Here is a 26,962-nt window from a genome sequence, read left to right on the forward strand (position 1 = left end):
TATTTTCATGCTAACGTCACCGCCGTGAGTGGGGCAGAGGTGCGTAGAAGCAAGTTGCTGAATACTGGCAGGCTCGGAATTTAATTTTCCGGTTTCATTGTGAAGAACTTATATCGCCTAAAGGCCTGCGCGCTGATGCCTCTCTGCCTGCCGCTGCGTTATTATCGTCAAGAAACGAATTCTGAATATCTATCGCAAAGCGTGCGCATACACCGATGCGTATTGAAGAAATATCACAAAAGGATTTCGATGTTTTGGTTCTTGAGCTCATTTATCCCAGGAAAATCCCATCCATCAAAAATTCATAAAAATTTTATACATGCAGGATAACGATAGTTAATACGTGTAAATAATATCTATTTTCTCGTCTCTAATTATTTAATTTTATTATTATATTACATGCTACAACAACTCATCGAATTTTTCACCATGAAGAATTAAGTTCAAATATTTTTCTAGATCGAAATTATCCGCGTTAACAAATAACAAATAACGCGGATATAATTTCCATATAGAAAAATCCAATTCATCCTTCCACCATAAACAATTTTTTCTAAGAATAAGAATAGGGAGACCAAGAATAGGAGGAGGAGGAGGAGGCTTGCCCAGTTGAAAAACGAGGGAACAAAGGGACGAGGGGCGAATCATTGCGAAATTAAAAAAATCACGGCGATCAACGCGGGATGTAATTACTTCGAGAAGTACAAACGCGAGCACCTCCCTTTCTTCGTATTCACCATAAAAAATAATGGAGCTCCGGAGCTTCCATCTCGCAATTTGAATGCCGGTATGAATGGGCACTTACGCCTAGCTTCGAGTACGGCCGTCGAGAGATAAAAAGATATTCATGTTGCCAGCTCGAATTTCTCCTTCTCTGATTTCGCCCGTCCCTTCTCCCTCCCTTCCTTTTTTTTTTCTTCTTCTTTTTCTAATTACTCCTCTAAAATTAAACGAATTCAAACGCAATTCTGGACAAAAAAGGGAAGAGCACTTCAAGAGGATAATAAATCATTGTCTTCTTTGGTATCGACGTCAAAGTTAATTTTTTATGCTTTTCATATCGTTTCCTTCGCTCGTGGAAAGGAAGGGAAACATGTAGAATTTTTCTTTTTCTTTTTTTTTTTTTTCTGAGAATTTTTATATCCCATAAATATAATATATATTACGCAACAGTTTGTCGATAAGGAAATTCCAGTTAAGATAAAATATTCTTAGTACAAATATTAATTCTGGTGATTTGATGCAATTACGCATCGCACATGGATAAACGCGAAATAACAATGATTAAATTATATGAATTTTTCGTACGAAATTATCAAATTCTATTAACATAATGCAACTCATCACGAAAAGACGTGAAATAGTAGGAAAGATAATTAATTTCAAAATTATATTTCATTATGAATGATTTTAAAAGATTTAAAAGGCTTGTTGAAGTTATCAAAATTATCAAAATTTTCTCGTCTTCTCATTCTTGAGAATATATATATATATTTTTTCATTCATTTATCCTCTTACTCTTTAATTGTGCCTCGAAATTGCCAATTCGTTTCATCTCTAGAACTATCCGAGTTAAATACGATAAACAAACAAAGCTCTAATGAAACTTCTAACGAGTCCAATCTTATTATTATTCACAGTAGGAAGGAGGAACTCGCAAACGAACGAGCGGAAGAGGCACGGGATATCGTTGCGAGAAACGAGGTTAGGGTTAGGTTCGTTCGGTTTGAGGAGTAGGTAAGTAAGTTTAGTTACTTCGCGTGCATAAACACACGCCATTACTCGAAATAACAGGGTGACTCGCTCAATTGGACTCGAGTGTTTTCATCAGGCCAAAATGGAACGGTTTAACGTTCTCTTTTCCCGGTGAAACTCGCTTCGTACTTCCACTTCGATCACGTAGCACGTATATTCGTAGCGTCATATAATTATCAGGATAATTATGCCACATTAAATCTTCCTCCAATTTCAATATCTAATTCAATTTAGCTGCGCTTCTCCAAAATTCGATTCGATTATACGAGCCTCGTATAATAATAGCGTATATGACACTTAATAAAATACTTTTTCAAACGGCGCAATTATGAAATACCTTTTGATATGAAGATCGCTCCGGGGACAAGAACAATGGGGCGCAAGAAACTAGTGGAAGGCAGCGCAAGAATTGGAAAGAGAAAGTGAAAAGGGGGAAACAAAGATGGGGTGGTAGTTGGCTTGGATCGAGACGAATTCGGATTATTCTCAATTAATTAAATACCGACCAATAGCCGAAGCTTTCCCGACAAAAAGCGGGAAGAAAGGGAAAGAAAAGGAAAGAGGGGCAGATTCTCCATCCGTTGAAAGGTTTCTAGTTAAAGACGAATTAATTAATTCCTGGGATGTTGTAAAAGGGGTCCGCGAGTAAGAAACGTTAGGGATTAAATTTGCCCGGCCGACTTTCTTCCCGCGACTTAATCTCGCCGTGTTACATATTGAACGTAGGAAGAATAAAAGGTGGAATGCAAACGAATTTAGAATTCAGCGAGGACCTTTTCTGAATGTATAATTCCGCGGTTAAAGCGACGCCCGCGTTTGTAACGCGGAATTTCCTCCGCGCTTCGAAACGTGCCGGCTCTGTGTATATAACATTGAATTTCTAAATTGAAAATGACATGGACGTGTGTGGAATTCGCGCGAGCCAGTGTTTAAAAGTGGAAGGAGAGAGAAAGAGAGAGAGAGAGAGAGAGAGAGAGAGAGACAGAGAGAGAGAGAGAGAAGTTGGTAATTATTTCGTTGTTACTCGCGATATCGGACACCGATAAACGGCTCCTCTTCTCCGCCATTTTAAATTATAGCCTCGAACTCGAAGCGAACTCGGACATTTTGCAGCGTGTGATTATAAACTAAGGAACATTTACATTTTCTTCTCTTTTTTCTCTATCTTCTTGCTCTTTTTTGCCCTCCCTTTTCTTTTCTCTTCTTTTTAATATCATATGCAGGACAATGACGCTGTCATAGCACCATTGTTTGCGCTCGTAATTGCGCCTGCGGCACGCCATTCTGGATTAATCTCGCACGATTTCGGGAGATCCCTCTTCCACTTCTATCCTCTTTACCTCCCTCCCGATTCTTGTTTTTCCTTCGAAGGATTGCCAACGGAGGGATTCACTTTCACTATCTTCTAATTTGTCGTATCCGACAACAAATGTCTTAATACGATTCGTTTTTTTTACAATTACTTGTTATCGTACACTCGAGGGATATATTTAAATTCTATTTATTTTTATAAAAGTAAATAGAAAGATCCGATTGGATAACAAAACTCTTTGATTTTGTCGCTCACTCTTTTCTACTCTCTCCTCTGTCCCTTTCCACCAACATTTCTCTTTTCCTATCGTCCGTTGCGGCTGCAAGAGAATTACTATTGAAAAGTTACTTTACAAATTAGAGTAAATGAAATTAAAAAAAGTTTCTGCTTTGCAGCCTGAATTTCCAAGGAAGTTTGCCAATGGAATGGTACTCTAGCATTCGACCGTGTTCCGGCCATGATGAAAGGAGGAAACTATTTTCTTTCTTCTCTTTAACAATCTCGAGTCCTTCTTTTCTACCTCTGAACATATTAACATTAACGCCATTATATGCGCGAATGAAATTTAATCAAACAGCCCTCGCTCGATTAAACCTGTATCGTAATATCTTCTACGTTTAATAACAACACAAATTTTATGATCAATGCAATGCTAAATCGATTCCTCGAACAAATTTCCAACGATTTTTCATCCTGCAAAAAGATTATACATCGTACTTTCGTTATTATACTTTCGTATACAATTCACTTCTTCTTTTCACGAACAAAAAAGAAAATACAAATCTTAAAAAAAAAAAAAAAATCATACGAACCGAGACTAAATCGATAACGATTTCTTCATATTTCAAGAATAAAAGAATAATATACACTTCCTCCTCCTCCCAAGAGCGAAATTAAACTGAACTAATCTTTTGTAAGAATAATTAAAATGTGGGATACATACGCATAGGATGGCCGTCGAATTACTGATTTATTTCTTATCAAAATATTGGTAATTGGCGTTATCCACTTATCGGTCTTATCGAGTTTGCGCCAGATCGAGAGTGTGCCTGGGAGGAACGACGCCGCCGCGGGCGCTTGACTTTTTAATTACGTGTCATAAATTGGCCGACACGCTCGGCCCGTTTCAGGACACTCCATTTTCTGGGTGGCCGCAAGTTCGATCTACCACCTTCACTGCTTTGAGATAAGCTTCACGCTGCTTCCACCATAAATTGTCTCGCTTGATAAATCGACCGGCCATCCCACGACGTGCACGTAATGTCGGAAAAAATAAAGACACCCGTGAAAACGTTTTCTCCGGGAGGCGAGATAGAACCGATAGAATTTGCCTCCCAATCAAGAATAAAAGAAACGTGATAATAATACTAATAATGATTTCAATTTTATTCGAGGAAATCTTGCAATTAAATATCTAGTAACGAGAAATATATCAACGATATATTTACATGCAATTCTGAGTCTATTTATCATCACTCCGATTAATCAAAGTTAAGTTTCAACTATTCAATAATTTCAATAATCTTGAAGTATGCTCGAGGATATTTCGAGCCACCATTTTTTTCCTTCCTCATGCATACCTCGAAAGTCGAAATTAAAATTAAACCACAAAACAAGCGTGCAAAATGATTTCCTTACGCGCGTTTCAAGGTATTGCGTCTCTTCGTTTTCTTTCCACGTCGTAACGAGCACCATCCGTTTCAAATAATAAATATAATTCAATCGTTTTCGAAGAAAAGAAACGTTCCTTCCTTCTGTATCGAAACCAGGGGGCGAAAATGCACGATATCGAGAAGTCTCGGATGGCCGGCACGCTACATCCGCTTCTGATATCTGCGGAGGAGCACTCGTGGCGGGGGCAGGCAGTTTGATTCATGGCGTTTGTTCCGGGGAAATAAGTAGCGCCCGACCGCGAACCTCTCGAGCGGACAGGGCTCGAAACCGAGGCTCGAGAGGGAAGGTGTGGGTCTGCGGTTACAGGATAGAGGCACGTTGCCGCGATTGACAAATCCGAGAACTCATATGCAATAAATCGTGGCGGGGCGGTTTGTCCCTGCGAGTTTTTTGTATTTATGGCCGGCGAAGATGCGACTAGTGGCGAGGGGAAGCCGGTGGAAAAAGAGGAGGGGGAGGGGAGGAGGGTTGAAGATAGGGCAGGGGGAGTGATGGCGGTGGCCGCGCAAGAAGGTTGCCAACTTTTCCCATGCATCGATATGAATATAAATAACTGAGAGCCGACCGCATACCTTGCTCTCTCTCTTCCATTCTCTTCCGCCAATCTGTTTGCTTTCTTTTTCTTCTTTGCGCCTTCGTTGCGCAACAATCGATAGGCCGATCGTTATTATTTTCCCTCTCTGTTTGCAGTTTTACGAAGTTGACAACGGCAAATTATTTGCAGAATATCATGAATTTTCTTGAAAAATGTTACTAGCTATAGATATTTTCTACCATAGGGAAATTTCTTATCTAAAATTCCACTACGAATTTGAACTCGACCACTACTACTACTCCGCTATTCTCACATTTACACTTCACGTTACTACACCGAAGCACGAAAGTTGACTTCTTTGCCGATACTCGTTCTTAAATAAATAAAAATCACTCGATCGATACGATCGAGTTGAAGTAGACAACGTAGAGAACAACAAGCTCGAGAGCACCCTCGAACCAATTCGATCCTTTCTAACAAATAGATCCGTGTCTCGTAGGTGGAAAGATCACGGGCATCTCTTGCGAGTACGCGTCGATACGAGGGAGATTGTTCATTGCGGATCGATTTGTTCGTAAGGCTGGCTCGTAAGACGAGTTGGAGGGTGGGGGAGCGAGGGGAGAAACAATGGAAATGAGTTTTCTGCGGGGCGACCGGGAGAATTTTAAGGTCCTGCAAACGAGGCTCTAGGCGAACCAACCAAGTCCTGATATCTGCTCTCGGTGTAATTGTCATTCGTATCTTATTCCAAGCAGCCGCGACGAAGGACGAAGGACGAGGCAAAAGGAAAGGTGGAAAGGACAGAGAGAGAGGGAGAGAGAGAGAGAGAGAGGGAGAAAGAGAGAGGGGAAGGGCATAGAGTAGAGTAGAACGAAGCGGTGGCTGCTAGGTATCGTAGCTTGGAAGCAAACACCGTCTCGCTACAATGAAACGCAATTTCCTGCTGTTGGTGCCGAGACTGAGCTAGTCGTCTCATTCGTCTTGACTAAAAGCTTCACTCCTCACGCTCGCTGCGTTAAACAATCGTACCTGCGTGGCATTCGTTAAGGAAAGCCGTGGGGTAGAGAGGGTTTCCTCATCCTTCGTTGCAATAGCGAAGATTCACGGCTTCTAGTCAAGTTACCCTCCATCGAGTACCAAGACGTTTGTTTCCCCACTGTGATTATTTACAACTAATACGGCCGGCTAACGTATTTTCTCTCTCTCTCTCTCTCTTTCTTTCCCTATCCCTAATTTAGATTCTTCTGGTTTTTTTTTTTCTCTCTCCTTCTGAACATGAAACATAAACATCTTTCAACACAAAGAATGAACATGAACAAACAGGATAAATCGATTTTCCACGTATTCCTCTCGTATGAAGAATTGAGGGAGAGAAAGACAGATCCAATTTGTTTCCTTTTATTAAATTTTCTTTTTCTGGGATATATCCGTTATCATTATCATCGGGATCTATCTTCGTATTAGCACACGTGTACACACGTATGAAACGATTAAGTTGACGTGGAATTTTACCGATGTAAAATTGTATCTATTTTATCGTGCTGGAGGATCGAAGGAAGGATATAACGAATGAAACACGATTGGAGACCTATTTCGAGAGGGAGAGAGAGAGAGATGCGGTGGAGTGGATGGAAAAGTATAGCGGGGAAGATAGGCAGTATTATTGCTTTAATCGATCAGCTCGATAATTCTATTACCATTTGCGTTATTCAAATGGTATTTAATTTTCCGCAACGTTACCTTTATTTCCCGATTTACATTTCATTCGTTCGGAATTGTCTCGCTCCCCTCTCCCTCCACCTCCACCTCCTCCTCCCCTCCCCCCACATCCAACCCAACCATCTATCCCAACCCACTTCCGCTCTTGGTGCTGGGTTCGGCTTCATTTCTATTTTTCTTTTTTTTTTTTTTTTCCTTCGTTTTTCGTTTTTTTTTTCAAGGGTGGGTCATTTAAAAACTGCGGTCTTTCGCATCTGCATATCGTTAACCTTTTCACGGTAACCTTTTTCCTTGAAATTCGATTGTCCGGGCTTGAAATTGCATTTATTGACATATCGAAATTCAGTTAACACTGTCTTGAAATTTGATTACTTGAAACGTACCGAAAATGTTGTATTGTATTGGAAACGGATGTTTCGAAAATTCTATGCGCAACTAATGATAATTTCGCTGCTCGACAAATGTGAATATCGTTCGCTCGATTGTATTTTTCAATTTTTTAAAATTATTTTTTATTCATTAGATAGATGATATTAATTATAATATATTTGTACAATTGCTTAGCATACTCGCTATCGTATGCGAAAACAAATAAAAATCGAGCAAATTTAATTTAATTTGTCATTTCTTATGCCGAAACATCTTTGCTGAAAAAAGAAGATTTCCTGCATATATTAACAAATGTTATGTTAAGAATATTGTTATATATACGAATTTGTATAGAAAAATATTTATTTGTCAAGTTATAAGCAATTTAAACAGGACGGAATGAGATGCCATTCAAATTAACTCATAACTTAATAATAAGCTTCGAGTTGATATTTTTACATATTCAATTCAGCGTTCATTTTCTCCTTTAAAATCGATCCTCTACAGGTGTAGTGTAATGCAGGCAATGTGTGAAAACAATAATTACTCATCATACAATATAACTATTAATTAATTTACACGAGATGATCGCTTCGTTTATTTCGGATATATCGAAAAGAAATTCCTCTTCCTTTATTTCCTTTCCTTTTTACGAACGCCACTATGCGATAGGATTTAATTTTCTAATGCAGCAACCGGAAGAGGCGATGGAATATTTCATTTCCTGTTCCCAGACGTTGATCTCATTATATGTATATTTGAAGGGAAATCTAATAAAATTAAGTTGCGAACTACTATCTTCGAATGTATACATACTGATATTAAGTTGAGGACCTCTGTGCCAACAGTTCTGAAGTCAATTACGATATTGGTCTGTCGTTTGCACAGGCGCAAACTTTATCTACGGTTTGTCTAAACTTTGCTACGTTTTACATCGATGTTTCTGTAACATATGCTGTCTTGACTTTACTCTTCTGGAATTCTCATAAAATCCCCTAATAAATTGATGGTTATGAAAATATTGACACGACACTCGTGAAGTTTCTGCCTATTTAATAAATCTTTCAGATTTTATGTTCCATGTTGTTTCACGATTCCCGCACTTTACTGTTTCTTAGAACAATTTCGAGCATCGAAGCGATTTCTATTTGAATCGAACTTATTTCTCGACTTAATCCCTGATCCACGTTCGTGCAATTCGGCCAGCTCTTTAGACGACGATAATCGAGTAGAAAATTAATTCGCGAGAGCCACGAAATCCTATAAGCCTATCGTATACAGAGCAGAGTGTATCGTCATAAACGAAGATGGCGTTTATTGCGCCGGAGGCAAGTTAAGGCAAGTAATGTCTACGATTTCGAGAAATTGCTGCGTTAAACAGAGTAAGGATTTAAGAAAAAAAAAAAAAAAGAAGAAGAAAAAGAAGAAGAAAAAAAGATTATTTCTCGGAATATTCACTTCGTTAACGAGACAACGAAAACTCTCATCGTTAATTTATTATAACTTTCAGACCGAATAAACATAAATAATGCGAATAAAGAAATCGTCTGAAATCTGTAGGAATAAAAATCAAGGAATAACATCGATTCGACGGTAATTACGGTTGAAATGAGGGAAGTTTAGCCTGGGTGCTATTGGTTTCTCATTAGTGGGCTTGTTTTACCTCGACCGTTCCGCAGTTCGGGTGAAAAGTGTAAAGGGCAAGAGAGTGAAAAAGAAGAAGAAGAAGAAGAAGAAGAAGAAGAAAAACAAAAAACAAAAAAAAAAGGAAAAAAAAAAGAAAAAAAAATTTGTTGGCGTCGAAGATTAATTTAATTAAAGCACCGTCGAAACTACGAATTTCCAGCGGGTGGAAACAAAGGATTGGCAAGAAGGGAAAACAGCCGAGTAGTCTCCTGGCGCGGTCGAAAAACTTTCAAGTACGGGGGATAAGGGGATGTGGAGGGAAGCGAGGAGGGTTGAAGCGGTTGAAGCGCGGAGGAAGGGTGCCGCTGAAAATTCTGGTGCCTTACCTTATCCAATCACCATGGCCGATGTCGGTTTTCTCGCGGAGTACCTATCGGAAACTTTCTTTAATCAAGTGTTTGATCAGTGCCTGCTTTTCCTTGTATTCATTGTCTTCGCTCGTAGGCAATCCGGGGCCTTCGTTCAAGACACCCTTTTCACGTCCGCCATTGCTCTTTGCCGCGGGATTCATTTCTTCTTCGCATCGATCTTCCACTTCTAGCTTCATTATAAACAGCCGCAATTTTAACAACCTTAGAGGAAGATTTATTAAAAATAAAAATGGTTAATTGGAATCTTAAAGATTATTTATGATTGTTGATAAATTAGAATTAGTTAGATTGGATTTAGATTTTTAAAAGATTATTTCAAGAGATGTTTCAAATCGCAAAAATTGATGGGGGGAATTTGTTTTAAAATATATATATATATATGTAAAAATATAAATTTTAACGCATCTAATTTTTAACGTGCAAAAAGAAATAAGACATACATAAGACTTTTATAGTAAATCAAGGGGAAACGAGGAAAGAAGATACTCGAGAAATTGCAGAATCGTGCGGCCTATAGTAGTGTATTATGAGTGGTTTCAAAAACGACGATATAATTACACGAAGTAGCGTTTGAGCTATGATTTAAGACGGCGAGACGTAATGTATAATTCCTGGCTCAACGGTGGAGGGCGAACATCTAGCGGTGGATGGGTAGCAGTGCGCTGTTAGTGTAAAGTGAAGGTGCTTTCGCTAAAGTATCACGCCTATAAAATGAAATTAAACTTCTAGCAAATTTATCGACCTTCTCGATGTTATGGCCCGTTTCTTTCTTCCTTCCCCTTGAATCGCTCCCTTTATTTAATTTTTTCCAAAAAAAAAAAAAAAAAAAAAAAAAAAGAAATCCAAGTTTCCTTTCTACGAGTTTCCTTAAAATAACAGAGAGCTAGCTTATCTATATCCAAGAGACGAACACTCACCGTTTGATAAATAAATCATAAATATCGCAACAATAAGAATTCCATTCACGAATTTTTGGAAAAGAGACGACACAAAGCGTATTCCATTTTAAGCTTTACAAGCTCCCCCTTAAGGGAGTTATGTCACTCGGTAACCATAAATAATCGTACCAACGCTTTCCAGAATTTCGCATTCACGAATTTCAAAAAAGGAACAAAAAGAGGAAGGGAACGTATAAAACGTATATACGCTTTACAGAATTTCATCCCATCCCCCTTGGAGAAATCTTACCCACACCAACTTCGCGCAATTTCGCTATATCATCGTCGTCGAATAATTTCGATTCGTGTAATAACGACGAAAAAGGAGGAGAGAAGGGGAAGCGAAAGAAATAAAAGAAGCAATCGAGCTTGCGGAATTATATCAGCGGGTCGTTTTCGAGCCGTCGAAGCCGGCCTCTCGCCTTATCGATAATGCGTCTCCGGGAGCAGATCGGTCTTTGTAATAAATCGAGCTTGGGGACGCAGTTAGGGTGGATCAAACTGACGTCTCGGATACCAACCCATCCTCCCCCTCCCTCCTCCTTTCTCCTCCTCGCCCTCCTTCGCCCGCTCCCGTCCCGATATCGTCGGCATAAATCGATATAAATTTTCAAGGATTCCGAGCCGGATTCGATCCGAGCGGGATATACAGACCCGTTTTTCAGAGTTTGCATCCCCTTCTTTCTCCTCTCTTTGGTCGGAGGAGGGTGCGTGCACACGGAGCGGCGCGCGATCCACGCGTGCATCCAGAGCATATGCGTTTTATGGCGGCTTATACGAATGGTCAATCTTGCAAAGTGAATATTTCGCCGAATTCGAATCGCTCGTAGCCGAGCCACGTAAGGGATGGAGGACAACTTTAAAACGTCCGGCAATTCGTTTCCCCGGCGATCGTTCGCTCCGAGAGGAGACACCCCAGCCGATTTACGCTCTTTTTCTCTCGTTTTATGGGACTTTGCCCGATAACTCGACGATCGTGCGTCTTCGACTCGTTTATTTGATAATGTTCAGGAGGGGGAGTATCTCGCCCGAGATTTTACGAACACGCAGTTGCGAATGATTGAATCGATTAAAGGGGGAAAGAAGTGTAATTCGATTTCGTAATTCGAGAATTTTGAAATATATTATTTCTAATAATAATAATAATAAAAAAAAATGCGTCACTTTTAAATTTTCTTCCCTAGTAAATCCCTAGTAAGTTATAATTATCTTGATTTGTCTTAATTTATTTTCTCCTTCACAATCAATGCTTTTACATTGAAAAGGTTCAAACACCAATTATATCGTATTAGATAGTTAATATCACTGTTCAATATTATTGAAAATTTTATGATGAAAATAGAAATTTGTTTGAAAAGAGAAGAGTTGTTTCTTCGTATGAAAACACGATCAAGAAACACGAGGGAGGCACGATCTCGGCCTTTCACGCTGCCCATTTTTCCAACCCTGAACGCGCCCTTACGAATTCGTATCAGTTATGTACGGCACGACGCCAGCCTCCTTCGTGCACGTGCACTACGTCATAATCGAATTTCGAAAACGCGTTGCGCGCCGTCCGTTGCGGCTAACTTGGGCGCTTTTCACGCCGGGCCAGACTGGTAATTCGATTTCAACGAATTATCACTCATTTCGCAAAAAGGATAAATGTAAACGTGAGCCGAATCGGTGCGGCCGCCACTACCTTAAACTCCATACTCGTGACGTAACAGGAAAACGGAAAATATACAAGAGAGTTTATGCCTTATCTTGCACTTTCGATCTTCCATGGCGTGGAAGATTTTTCTTTTATCGTTGGTGAACTTGTCGAAAAAGCGATTATCGTGATTTAACGAGTTCCAAAGATTGATCGAATCTATTCCTTTAATTTTTTTCACAAAATTCATCTAACGCTCATTTAAATTTTTTCCCTCTCAATACTTGGCACAAATAACGTAATTATCCTAAAAATCCTATAACTGTGCGCATGGAAAAATCTTGCGTGATAAAATCGAAGCATTTCAACAAACATACTTCGACAAACTCGATAAAATCGGCGAGAGAATTTATCTTCTCGACAAATTGTCCGTTCCCGTGCCGCCTCGAAAAATACAAGGAGAGCAAAAGCTAAAAAATCGGATTGACGTTTTACTAATTCCGCTTGTTAACCGTTCGAATATCGTGATGTATGAAAAGCGTCGGGGGATCCCACGTGACGCAGATCGATCGAAGGATCGAACGAATGGGTTCACGGGGGATGATTTCTCAAATTGGCCGCGTTGTCGAGCGGAGTCGCAATCAATCTCTGCACAACCGTTGTTCTCGACGCCTCGTACGTTACGGGGACGGGACAGGCCGGTAGATTCATATTAAACGATATAAAGAAACAGGCCGGTGATTTATGCGCACAAATTGTCCTGTCACCCTGCTGTTCTTCCACGGACTTGAGGAGAGGTGCTGCTGGCCCACGTAACACCGAGGCCATGCACCGGTTGTTCACTTTTTGTCGACATCTTATTGCCCCCTCCCCCCGAGTTCTACAATATCTGCTGCATTAAATCCAGCTTTTTCGCAATGCTGCCACGCAATATGGTGCTTCCTCTGTCGTTCCTTTCACGCCCGGCTCCGTGAATCCTCCCCCATTTTCCCCTATGCGACAGCGTGGAAATAATTTATTTTACCGTCGTTTAAGTCAAATCTGCCCTGTTGACACGAGACCTGAATTAATCATAATTCAGGATTTAGATAAAGGGTAGTTGGGCTAGGATATTTTTTTTCGGAGGAACGATTCTTTAAATATGGAAAAAACAAGTGAAAAGTGGATAATTTTCTTCGTGCTTTGTTGTTTTCGAATCGGAATATGAATTATAGAATAGATTTTGGCGAAAAAATAATCGAATCCTCGGATGAATTTATAACAAAAACTTTATCTACTATTCCATCTACGAGGAATTCAAGTTTCTAAAGAAATATACGGTGCTCACTTTACAACTTTTCAACTATTCTACTAATTAGAATACTTCTCTCCCACCGTGACGAGTTTCGATCTTAAAATCGTACGCGAGAGACTTGTTACCGATGCGATTGCGTATCGTGGCGGAAGTTTGAAAAAGTAAACACGTGGTCGATGGCGAGGCGTAAAAAAAGCAGTCATAACGAGAGCTTGTCAGAAGTCAACCACTTACCGTAAAATTGTACTTTACGTGCTAATGGCCGCTTCAAAAATCTCCGTGAAGCAGCCGTATGAATTTTTTAAATGGAATCGGGCCGAATCTCTTTTCATCCCTTCTCTTTTGCGGCCATCGAGCTTTTTCCTCCTCCTCCCCCCCCTCTCCTCCCTTCCCGAGGAGGAGGCCAACCCACTTCTGATTCATTTGAGGACTTTGTCTCAAGCGAGTTAAAGTTTCACAAAGGGCACGAAGCTTGAATTTCTTAGCCGAACAACTGTCCACTGTACTTGAAATTCCACGGCTAGTGAAAAGGAAGACGTATGCTGAATTCCTATCGCTCAAAGAAACCGATTTACTCGTGGTATGCCTTCTGTGGACAAAGGGCCACGCCATGCCGAATCCGAGCATCGCAATAACATCAGGATTCTTTGCAAATGGCTCTTTTTTTTTTTTTTTTTCATTCGTTTCGTGTATCTATCTTCCGAGATTATTCCTTGGGAAATATTGAATTTTCTGCACATTGGATCCGATTCCATTCATCCATTCGAATACAAAAAGTTACACCAATTCATTTTCACCGATTTTCAAAACGGTCGGCAAAGCGAAACAGCGAGCGGTTCGCCACGGTGCTGCCCGCTCATTTAAATCTTGCCATGCAGCCGCCGTTTCGCTAAATCATTCGTGCAATTCATCGAAAGTGGACAACTCTGCTTCTAACTTTATTCGTTGGTCTAAAGTTATTCTTTGGATGAAATACGGATGACAAAGTGAAAATTCAAAAAGTATCGTGTAATATTTCTGCTACCTTAGTAGATGTAACGGGCGTTTGATTTTCGAAATGAAGAGGATATTAATTTTTTTTTTTTTTTGGATGAATACAAATTAATATATCTGTAATTTTTATCACTTAAAAGCATACGCGTTTTAAAATCTGCGAAGATATTCAAAATATTTTACCTATATAGGCAGGATAAAGGGATCGTAAGACAGAACATAAGAATTATGCAAGAGTGAATATCGAAAACGGGGAACAATATTTCCTGGCAACATCTGCAGTAACACAGGGACTGATAGGTCCCTGGTTATTTAATATGAAACGTTGTACCGCCACTTCTAAGTCACACTACAGTTTCTATTTCTTTCACACGCATGTTGACGATACGATTTGACGTATCCATCATTAATATAATTTACAACTCTCGTACGATCGTTTTATTTTAATAATATATATATAGAAAAAAATAAATTGATTAGATATTATTTAATCACGAGACAGAATATTAACAATCCCACGTAACTCGTACTGAATTTCTATCTTATTTCGTTTCTTTCAACGATTCTTTCAACGAGTCGAAAACTATTTGATAAATATTTCTTTCCCTTCCCAATTATTTTCTTTCCCCTACCTTTACCTCCAATCTCAAAAGTGTTGAAACCTCGAACAACATAATCCTTTTAATAAAATCATCGTTCCATCGTAACGCTAACAAAAAAGAAAAAGAAAAAAAAAAGAAGAGTCCAAAGTCAAAAAAGGTACTAAAAAAAAAAAAAAAAAAAAAAAAAAGTAACCAGTCATAAAGGAGGCGCATCGAACGTTCCATCGAATCGCGGCAACGATATACTCAACAGTGTAAACGGGCTTTCGATGCCCCTCGCGCATGGACACACGCATATACGTTCACAGGGGAGAGTGCAAGGGGGAGAGGGTGCAAAACGAATGAGCAACGAGCAAAAAGAAATATCTACGCAGAGGGAGAAAAAAAAAAAAAAAAAAAAAACGCGGAGAAAGAAATGAAATCTGTGTGCGAGAGAGAAAGAGAAAGAGGAACAGAAGGGAGAAAAATGGAGAGAAAAAACACACACACACACACACATGGAGAAGAGAGGGGGGGGGGGGAGGAGAGAGAGAGAGAGAGAGAGAGAGAGAGAGAGAGAGAGAGAGAGAGAGAGAGAGAGAGAGAGAGAGAGGGAGAGAGAGAGAGGGAAAAGTATAGGTGTACGCTCGCATTGAAGAGCGTCGGTGCGATAGAAAATTGCTCGTTCAGTGAAATTCGGACCGCGGCCGGCAAAAGCTTCGCCGATCTCGAGTAATTCCGCCTCACCCTCTTCGACCGCCCCCCTCCCCTCCCACCCCCCCCCCGCCTCTTCCTCACTTGACGAGAATGGAGGTAATTACCGGATTTCGGCGAAATCCATGGAGCGTAGGGCATTTACAGCTGTTATAGTTTCGACGACTCGGCACAGGCGACCAGCCCCACTGGCTGCTGGCCCGTCAAAATGAAACACTGCGCCTCCGCCGCTTCGGCGGGATAGATGTTGGGGGGGAAGGACGTGGAGGAGGAGGAGGAGGAGGAGGAGGCGGCGGTGGGACGGTGAACGACGAACAACGAACGAACGGCGTTATAACAAGGGCTAGTTAGCGGCACCGCCGCATTACCCTCGCGTAGTTCTGCCGTGGCACAATGGCGACAAATTTCACGCGCTATATCATCCGGTCCGCACACACCATCGCCAAGACAAGAAAGACAAAGTGAGCGCCACCATGGATGGATAGGTGCCTTCTTCTTCTTCTTCTTCTTCTGGCCCCCTCTCCTCCTCCCACAGCCTTTATCCAGAAACCCCTAATAACTACTAATTCTTCGGGTTTGTTCCGGGAGTTTGTTCGCCTCCTTCCACCCTTCGCCTGCCTCTCTTGTACTATACGATGACGGTCGTTGAGCACGGTGAAATTGGTGGTGGGTTGGGACGCGTTTGGATTTTCGCGCGATTGTGCCTGATTGAAGGGTGAAGGGTGAATGTCTGTTCCGGATCGTGCGTACTTTTCGTAGATGGAGGAGGACGGAGGTGGTTACTCCTGAAAGTGGGGGATAGGGATATTAGGCTCTTAGGAAATTGAATTGATTCAAATTGAACTATTGTGTAACTGATTGATAACATAAGTGATTCGCAGGAAGAACGGCGTGAACTATTCACCTTGACGACATTTGACGATTCGTAAATTTCTTTCATCTTAAAGAAAAGGAAAAATATTAAGATGAATTGTTCAAAGTTGAATTCTATTTCGTATCACGCACAATCATCCCCAATCGTTTCCCTTCACGCGCAATTCACCGTCGTATCTTATCACCTACCCCACGAGCCATTTCCAATTTCCCAGCTCGCGCCTCGTTCCTGGGTTGGCGAAAATGTTAATATCCCTGTTGACAGATCGGAACGAGATGTACAACAAACGCACACAATATATATCGGTCGCGTGCACGCACGCGTTGTTAAAGAAAGTGGGGAGGAGGTCCGGGCCCGGCGACAAGAAATTGCGGAGAAATTCACGAAGCGGATGGAATTTCTCGCGATTTCTGGCTCCGCTTGAGTGACAAGCTTCATTTCCGCGCCGGGATCGGGCGTTTCTCGCGTTAACAGTCGTCGTCTCTCGAATTCGATGGAAATTACTTGGCTCCCCTGCGGGCGGCCGATCGACATCGGGACTATTTACAATCTCGAATCGAAAGGCCGCACGGCCTTTGGGAATATAGGCGCGGGATATAAGTTTGTTACGACCTCTTGGTCCGTTTCCGCCCTCGCCATTCGTCGAGGTAATGCACTTTGTATTCAATGAGCCGGCGACCAAGCCACCCTCCCTTTGTCCTGGTCGTCTTGGTATTTTCAACGGACGCGATTAAGAATGCTTCCTCGAGGACGTGGATTCCTCGACTTTTCTTCCTTTTGATTTTAACCAAAAAAAAAAAAAAAAAAAAAAAGAAAGAAAAAAAGTCACGATACCCGATGTTTGATTTTATAACTTGCGATTTATATATTTTCTGAATCTAGAAAAAATTTTGTAGAATCGGAAGAAAATAAATTCGTAATCGAAGGTGAAGATTCGATTGTCTCTTTACTTTTAAAACTGAGCTTTTAAAACATATAAAATAATTATCGATCGCGTAAAAAATAACTCCGACATCTCAACATTTTTATGAATGGATCGGTAATCTGTATTTTCCAAATACACGCGTTATTCCAAGCTTTCCTAGGAGAGAAACTTTTATCACACGCCACGCCAAACAGACACCACACCATCTCCCCCATAAAGAATGAACTTTCTTCTCTCCGCGGTTCGATTTATTCCATCTTATACACGAAACCGTGCAGCATCAACGGTGATAACGTTTACCGAGGCATAAATACGGCTGTCGGCATTTCGAACGCGTGCTCGCGATCCTTCCGCTTAGTTCCCGCGACTAACGTCTTCCTTCGATCGTGTACTCGCATACGGTATATCCGGCCACCAATACGCGGCGGAATCACGCGATGCCTTCGATCCATCCGTACGGAGAGAGAGAGGGAGAGGGAGAGAGAGAACGGTGACATCGAACGAAAAGCGGCCGCCTTTTTCTTTCTTCCTTTCTTTCTCTCCTCGTCTATTCTCCATCCGATACTTGTCTCCATCCCAACGGCACGCGGCGCGATATCGCAGGATTTCATTTCGCGATCCACTCGAGGGTGGCACTCGAAACACGCGGGAGGAGGGGGAGGAGGAGGAGGAGGAGAAAGAGGGATGTGGAAATGTATGGAAAACGGCCGTGGATCTTGCGAGGAAGCGCTTTGTCTTCGTCGAAACGACCATCGTTGAACGGTGGAGGATGAGGCCACGACGACTATGAAACTGGGTATATATATATATATATATATAAGACACACGAGCGTGAAACACACGAACGAACGTTAATTGCGACAGGGAGAAACGCAACGCGCGGTTGATTAATCGCCCGTGTTGGGATCGTTTGGACGACGTTTCGAGTCACTTATTGACGCTACAGTTTTGATGTTTCGCGTGTGAATGGAATCGAGAGTTTATGAAATAGTTTTCGTTCCATTAATAAAAAATAGATCGACATTTTGCCAGGAACAGTCGTCAAAGTCGTATTTCGATCGAGACACCGTCTAGAAAAATGTAATTAGTGAAAATTTCAGAAGAATAAGGATACTACTAAAATTCTTTCCTTATTAGATAGGACAAAGGCTTCTTAAACGCGATCCATCCTGCGCTGCGCATTTCGATGATATTCGATTCAATGTCTTCAAGAAGGGGAGAAAAAAAGATAGAGAGTATATCATTCGTTTCGCCGAGCAAGAAAGTTGAACGAAGGCCGCGTCCACGAAAGAACGTCGCGTTTATCTAACCGCGGACTTAATAACGCCATTGTCACCGTGATAAATCAAACGTCGGAGGAAGGAGGGGGAGACGACGAGAGAATGGCATCCGTACAAATGTATATTTTAAGCGGACAGCGGGCACAATAAGGAGGGGAAGAAGGGGTTGGTCGAGAGGAAGGGAAGACGGAAGGAAGGCAGAGTTGGTAATCTACGGCCTCGTGGGGCCAAGGGGTAAATTCATGGTATCCCAGCGATTATCACCCCTCGACCTCTTCGTTACTCGCTATGGTCCTTGGGCTCGCGTGACCTTCCAAGAATCTTTGCGAGCGTGTCCTCGAGGGTGACACGCTCTTGTAACATCGTATACGGATTGCGCCTATTCCGCGTGTCTCTCTGATCGCAATCGCATTGTAATGTAAAAGGCGTGCATTCGAGATATTTTCTTTTGATCAAAATTTAAACGACGCCCCGTTCCAACAAAGGGGAATAATTATAATTTTTCCTCTCACAGGATAGCATTTGTTTTATTTTCTTTAATTAATTACGAAAACGTATTAACCGGACAAATGGAATTGAGTTTAAATTATAAATCTATGGCCGAAAACATTGTATCTCGAGATACACTTTTTCCAAATTTCTCAATCTGTCGCTCAATCATCCATTCCCATCATGGAAAAATCAATCTTTTCCTACGAGCAAGATATAAGCACGTTTGTTTGTTTGTTTTTTTTTTTTTTTTTTTTTTTTTTTAAGAGAGACACGTTCGTTTTAATTAGGGGGCGAGTTGAATCGGTAATGGAGTGCGTAAGACAGGTGTCCAACGGCATTCCTGGCCGGCACCGCCGGAATGTCAGGTGTGTTTAACCATCGACCAGTAACGGTGAGGCAAAGGAAAGGGAGAAGGTGGAAACTTGCCTCCTTCAGACAAGAGCAAGGATATCTCGCAGCTCCCACTAGTGCATTTAGAATAAGTTACGGCATCATGAGATTACAAGTCCACGGCGCAAACCCTCCTTACTCCTCGAAAGACCTCGGTTGGCATGTCGGCGCCATTAATTAAGAGCTTCTAAGGGTTGGAAAGGATGCAATTTTCCGCGCGGAGACAGCAATCGCGTATTCGGTGTATCGTCCGCGAAAAAAGTATTTATCAACAATAACTGGAAAAATACCAATTATCTAGTTGGCTTATTTTTTTATACTTGATATGATAGTAAAAAAAAATTACTGATAATTTTCTGCGAGGTGAATTATTATTTTATTTTATGAAATGTAATATTTTTTTGATATCGAACGAAATGAAATGTTGGATTAATTCAAACGAGTTTTGATGTGTAATAGTTGTTTGCTTTCACGATTATTCTGAATTACTTGAAAGTTTTACTTGCTGATTTTAAATAACTATTATTCGTAACATTAGGTTGATTTGTTCGTCAGGAAATCATAGTAAGTCTTGTACGTTTCAAATTCCAACGTATAATAATTCAACTACGTGACTAAAGCATCGGCAAAAGGATTTATTCCCTGTAATAAACTCTGTCAGTAAATCCCACGTTGTGGACAGTAGTCATGGTCCATGATATTTCAGGCTGGAATGGCTAAAGTTGCGAAGTCCGGGATAGTACACGATTCGGTTATCATTACCATAAAAACGGCATCATAATGATATTGCGAACGTAATTAAGATCGTACTTTTAATTTTCTGATTGCAAAAAAAAAAAAATTATTAATACGAGAAGAAAAAAAAATTTTAGCTTTCAATTGCTCGAATTTTTCGAATTAGATAATAAAACAAGAAAATTATATTAAAATAATTTTTCACATTTCTCCAAATTTAATTTAACAGATGTTCGTTTAATGATTCGTTTAATAATTCAGAAATTAAACACTAATTCAAAAACTAAAACAATAATAAAAAGCAAAAGCACATTTTTCCTTTAACATAAAAATTCACATTTAGACGTCATTGATCACTCGTCAAATATATCGTCAATTATCTCGAAAAAGAAGAAGAAGAATAAGAAAAAGCCGAGGTTTTCACAAGAAGATTAGTGGACGAGATTTCAAGGGCAGGATGGCGTGACAACTGTCGGCGAAAAGTTTTTCGCGAAGGCTGGCTTCCGATAGTGAAGTCAGAGGGCGAGGCATCCCTGGCAGATTCGCGGGCCGGAGCTCGAAACCCTTCAGTATTCAGCACACTCGATCACACAACAGTTATCAAAGGAACTCATTTGAGCGGTTGAATGGATAGAAAGGAAGTCAATCTCGGTGCGCGGAGATAAGGCAGCCGTTTTCCTCCGGTCTCGCCAGACCCACGTAGTCGCGCTTACTAACGTCCCCTACCCCTCTCTCGAGTCTGCTTGCATGGCTGTTCGTGTGCCGAGCGCCTTACACGCCTCCACGACGCCTTATCCCCTCGCTTATATATATATATAGTCATCATCTGGACTTCTTGTATTCGCGTGTCAATACTTTCATCCTCCGAGGGCATTAAAGGCAAAAATTCTCGACCCGCGAATTTTTCTATTATCATTGTACATTTCTCCTCTCCTCGTGGTTTTTGCATATCGCGTTCGATATAATTTTTCTTACCAGAATTTATTTTTATAATTTATTTATAATTTTTGAGAGAATAGTCTTACGTGATTTTTGATGTTCTTTTTTTATTATATATCTCGATCGAATGCGAAAGAGGAAGAGGAATCGTGGAGATTTGAAAAAAATATTTTCCAATTTCACCAGACGTTAAAACGGCTCGTATCATTCATTATTTACGCGACACATTAAATTTCTTAATATATACATCCCTTTTCACCAGTCAGTCCAGACGTCGTCATAAATAAATTATGGGAAAGTTTATTAGTTTATTAGTTTTGTAGCGACTCGACGAGACGACGAGGGTGTAACGTAATTACATGTAAATAAATGTATGGGTCTGGATAGTTGCCTGGTTGGAGTTGGCCGGTAACTAAAGCTATGGAAGGAGTGGAGCTGGATGTGGAAACCACTTTGGCTTCTTTCATTCTATCCCTTCTTAGTTTCTCCCCCTCTTCTTCTCTTTTTCATCCATCTTTTCACCTGCTTCTTCTTTCTCTTCTTCTTCTTCTTCTTCTTTTTCCTCCTTCTTCTCCTTCTTCTTTTCTTTCTCCCTGCCCACTTCTCGACCCCCACTCGAGACGGTATAATTTTCAAGAGCACGTCGTAGCACTGCGCAAAGTTTTTCTTTAATATATTCTTACATGCGCCTCCAGATTAGATTAAAACGGCGAATGCGTTGAAACGAGACACGACATCGGCCATGGTCGCGCGAAAAGAAGGCGAAAACGCAGCTGTATTTATATGATTTATTTAAATGGCCCCCGTTTAAAAGAGGGTTGCAGAGCAAAGAAAAACGAAATTGGTCGCGGTTGGAGAGCGGAAGATTGGTCGGATGAGGTGAACTTAGTTACGTGGCTTAGGTTAGTTTCAAGGAAACGGATAAAAGATTATTTCGATCAAACTTTTCAAACATAGATATTATTATATTATCGGCCACGGATTTTTCAATATTATCCCTCCTTCTCTAAAATAATTAATCGTCGACAATTTGTAAATTTTCAATTCGTTTCGAACGATCGAAAAGACGATTAAAAACAAACGATGAACTCTAAATCGGATAATGCCAAGTGGCAAAGTTCGTTGTGTTTCTCGAGGATTTAAATGGAACGTAATTAGGCAAAGTTATAAGCAAGCTGGCCGATGATTACGAGGAGTAACCACATCCACGGATAAAGTGGAAACGAAGCACCGGTTAAGCGTATGAACCGACGTTACATATATCGGCTTATTTACCGGATGTTCGTTGAACATTCCGAGGATTTGTTTGCACTGCGGATTACGACGGTTCGCAAGGGTAACGCCGTCATCCCTGTGTATACTAACAGTTGACACTACGCTCTCCTCCTAAGGCTTAATCTCAACAAGATGCGGACAAATTGGCGCTGATTAGCTTGGACGACCTCGTAATTATACGATTCTCTCTTTCTCTCTCTCTCTCTCTCTCTCTCTCTCTCTCTCCTTCAAATTCTTTTGCGTAGTAATTCTGCGAATCGAGAAGATATTTTTCTCGTTCGTAAAAATTACACTCTCGAGTAAATAGATTTTCCTTAAATTCACAAACACAGAAATGATGGATATCATTTAACATTTTTCGATTCGATAGGGAAAGGAGAAAAGTCCTTTGAAATGGACTTCTGGAAGATTCATACCTTAAGGCGGCCTTATCTTTCCTGTCCTTTAGATTTGGGACCTTATCGATACCACGAAGAGAGAGAGAGAGAGAGAGAGAGAAAGAGAGAGAGAGCTCTCGAGAAGATTTGCCGGAATCCTTCCTCGAGAAGAAAAAGAAGAAGAAGAAAAAAATATTACTAATATTGGTATATGATCGAATCTCCGAAAATGCCATCCAGTAATTTGCTTCCCGTAAAAGTTATCGATATTGCCCGAGATACTTATCGATGGCTATGAGTATAAAACTTCCACCTCCAGCCGCCCCGTTTTCCAATATAACTCGAGATCATTATCTTTATTCATGCGTAAAAGATAAAGAAGGGAAAAATTTATTATCTTCTGAAAACGTTTTGCCAGAATCTCCCTTCCCCTCTTTTCGATGAAGCCAAGATTCGATTTCGTTCCTTTTCGTTCGCGGAGAGGTAAAAATTTCGAAATAAATATTTCTCCCCCTACAACAAATCAATCCCTACTAATATTTTGAAAATTTATCTTAAATTCTCCCTTTCGAAACACAATTCACAATATTCGAATGCAAAATCTCACGTACAAATTTTTCGTAAATCGAAACAACGATTTTTGAATTAAAGACGATCCCATCCTATCGAACGAGATCGTATCATCCTCCCCCTCCCTTCCATCGCAATTTCGCTTGTACGGCTATTCGAAACACAAAACAGCTAATTCGGAAACTTCAAGAGCGACATCAGTCTAGCCGGAATTGGACAGGCATCCGATTAAACGACCTCATTGTTTCGAAACACGTGGCCTAAAGAGGGCGAGGGAGGAGAGGACTGGCTTTTGCGTGCTCTTTTCGCGGGATGGCGTTGCCAGGAAGGGCCATGTTCAGTCATTCTGTTCGCCCTCCCTTCCCCGTATAACTGACGTTTCATGAATTGGAAATGTAATTTTACCGCACGGGTCGTGGCTCGCGGCGTCATAACTGTTCGCATGATAACGGAGGCCGTGCTAGTAAACGAGCACATAATTTCGCGATGCGAACGCGTTCGCGGCTTCTCGCGCAGGGCAAAGGGCTCTGCCAAATAACACGTTCCTCCACGCGCAAGGAGGCCACCCATAATCGGGATAGAGCACGGCAACAGATGTTTCCTCCTCTCCTCACCCCTTTTTATCTAACGTCACGCTCCCTCGCTCGCTTTCTACAAACACCGTACGTGTTTTTGATATTTTCACGCTCCCTTCACGAGTTACACGATAGAATTAAACGGAAACGATGGAATTAATTGCTCGTTCGCGAATTATACTCGTTTCTATCCGACTCGTTCCCGCAAATTGAAATACTTGCGACAGGCTTTTAGTTAGATTTATTATTTGTCCATTTGTTTATTTTGATTTCGGAAAAATTCGCAAAAGATTCGCGATATTTATATTTGTGCACCTTCTCTCGTATAAAACGTATTCGTAACGAGCGAAATACCATTCTTGCAAACAATCTGCCGAAAGATAAATATCCAACTGTCGGCCAGGTTAATCTTCGAAAGTTCTTTACTTCTGCCAATAAATTTCTCCCTCAAGCTCGCACACAAATTCAAAGCGTACGCTCTCCGCCGCCGCGGCTCGCTAAAAGAAAATTAAGCTTAACGCCATCTCGTTTCGAGATAAAAACAGGGAATTCTTTTTGCCGGTGAAATTTAGTGTCTCATTGGGAGGGTAACGCGTGTATGTATATATATATATACATACACACACATATACACAAGAGAGCTTGATAAAACTGAACCACCTCACGCGACGAATCGTCTTCCTCCGCCTGCTGCTCGAGCGCGTTACGCGTTTCCGCCGTGATTTATCAGAGGCGTCCCGCAGTCACCCGGATGTTTGTTGTTCCATCGCAACTTCTGACCCTTCGACGCTACCGATGTCTGGGTATAGCGTATCATCCTCTTCTCCTTTTGCCTCTTCCTGAAACAGAGACAAGGTGTTTTCGTCAATTTATAGTCGTAATCGATGAACAAATTAACGAGGAATCACCGATTCAGCACCCGATTATAGCAATTTGAACCACAATTTTCACTTCAAGTTCACTCGAATATTTGAAAAGTAGAAATAAAAGTATAATATATGTATATGTGATATATTTTAGGTACTAGTAGAAGTTAATGAACGTGTGGCGCTAGTGTCGCGTCACCGGTCGCCATAACATTAAGTTAGAGAGAAAGAAATTATTGAAAATTCTCATAAATAAGCGACAACGACGTTTCAATTGATGCGCAATACGAGAAAAAGAGAGAGAGAAAAATGCATCGTTAAGGCTTGTTGTTGAAATTCGAAGGCAGAGAAACAATAACGTACTCCCCTCTTAGACTGAAAACTGGTTCGTGGCTGACCCACAAAGCAATAGAAAGTGGAAGTGGAAAGGAAAAAGTTGGAAGGAGGATGGGATAGGCGAGGGCGAGCCGTTGCTTTAATGCGGAATGAGCGCAATATTTTTCAATAAGGAAACCCGAGACGCATTAACGGCACTCCCGGTATATATATCACGACGATAATGACGCGCTTTGCAGCATCGCCACCCCAAACGTTGGGGGGCTGAGTTCGCTCGTGGAACTTACTCGCCAAGTCGAGCAAACCTTATAAATGCCATCGCGAAACCATAAACCTATGATGCACGAGCATCCTCGCCAAGTTTCAGTTTTTGCCGTTTTCGATGTCATCTTCTCCCTTTCGTTTTCACGGAATTGTCAAGACGTGGGGAACGCGGGGCTCGATCGACCGTGACCCGAACATACTTTCGAGATTGAGGATAATTTATATATCGAGCGATTTTTCTTTTTTTTTCTTTTTTTTACATTCACACAAGAAAATCTCTTTAATTTTTGTTACAGATTTTTTTTCTCCTTTTTAAACTTTGTTATAATAATTTTTATTTACATATATTTTTTTTCTTTTTATATTTTTGCACTCGATCAATGAACAAGTTCCGGAGGATATAGACGTTAAGACGAAAAATATGAAAATTAATTATTTCGTTGAATAGAATTTAAAATGGAGATGGAATATTGAAATTGTGATCAAATGCTTGCCGGGCTATTCACGAACGCAAGACTATGGTATTTCTTATTTTATAAATGAGTTTGAATACTTCGAAGCTTTTTGCACGAGCGCGATTTGGATTGTATGAAAAGGCATCGTGCGTTCAACGAGTGAAAAAAGGAAGGGAAAAAAGGAACGAGGAAAGAAACGGATTTACTGGTAGTAGTTTTATTTGTAAGACGTTCTGTTAGAGCCGGTGAATAATTAGGGAAGCCCGCTCATTATCAATGGAAACTTAACGAGAAATGGAGTTTCCTTTTCCTGTCTAGACAAACTGCCTTCGGAAGACGGGAGGTAAGAAAGTGAAACATTGGATGATCCAACACAAACAAGATCTCCGTTACGATTAGAGCAGCCCTTTAATGAAAATTATTGTTCCAATGCTCTGTTCGAAACCGGCTGAAAATTTCATAAAAATACGCAACGGGAAATCTTTTGTCAAAATATAATTTTTCATTTTAAATTATATTCAAAAACTGTGTTTGATTGAAAAATTTGTATAGAGCATATATATAATGGATAAGTGTAAAAACAAATGCCAATGAAATATATATAAAACTGAGGATAAGTAATAATAAATTTTAAATTTTAGAATAAAGAAATTATAAAAATTCCAAAAAAAGTTTTAAACACTTGACAACTTTAACATCCTTATTTGTTAAATTAAGGATTTCAAAATGTTTTCAAATTTTTCCACCTATATGTCAGTTTCACAAGGAATCGATTCCGAAATTTTTCGTAACGTCTAAATGATTTATCATCGAATTCATCATCGAAATTCATCCATGAAATTAATATCTTATTTTTCTAATCAAAGCTCGCCATTAACGAGACAAGAGTGGAGAATAAATGAAAAAGTGATCGTTTAAGGTGTCTGCTGATCTATACTCCTACACTCGTATATACAACGCAGGGGGGTGTTGGTGAAACGGCAGTAGGCACGCGGTTATCGCTTTGACAGTTCGCACAGTTCGAAATCCAATAAA

Source organism: Apis florea, unplaced genomic scaffold (genome assembly GCF_048593485.1).
Source record: "Apis florea isolate Af1SG1 unplaced genomic scaffold, ASM4859348v1 contig_3496_pilon, whole genome shotgun sequence".
In the NCBI taxonomy this organism is placed as follows: Eukaryota; Metazoa; Arthropoda; class Insecta; order Hymenoptera; family Apidae; genus Apis; species Apis florea.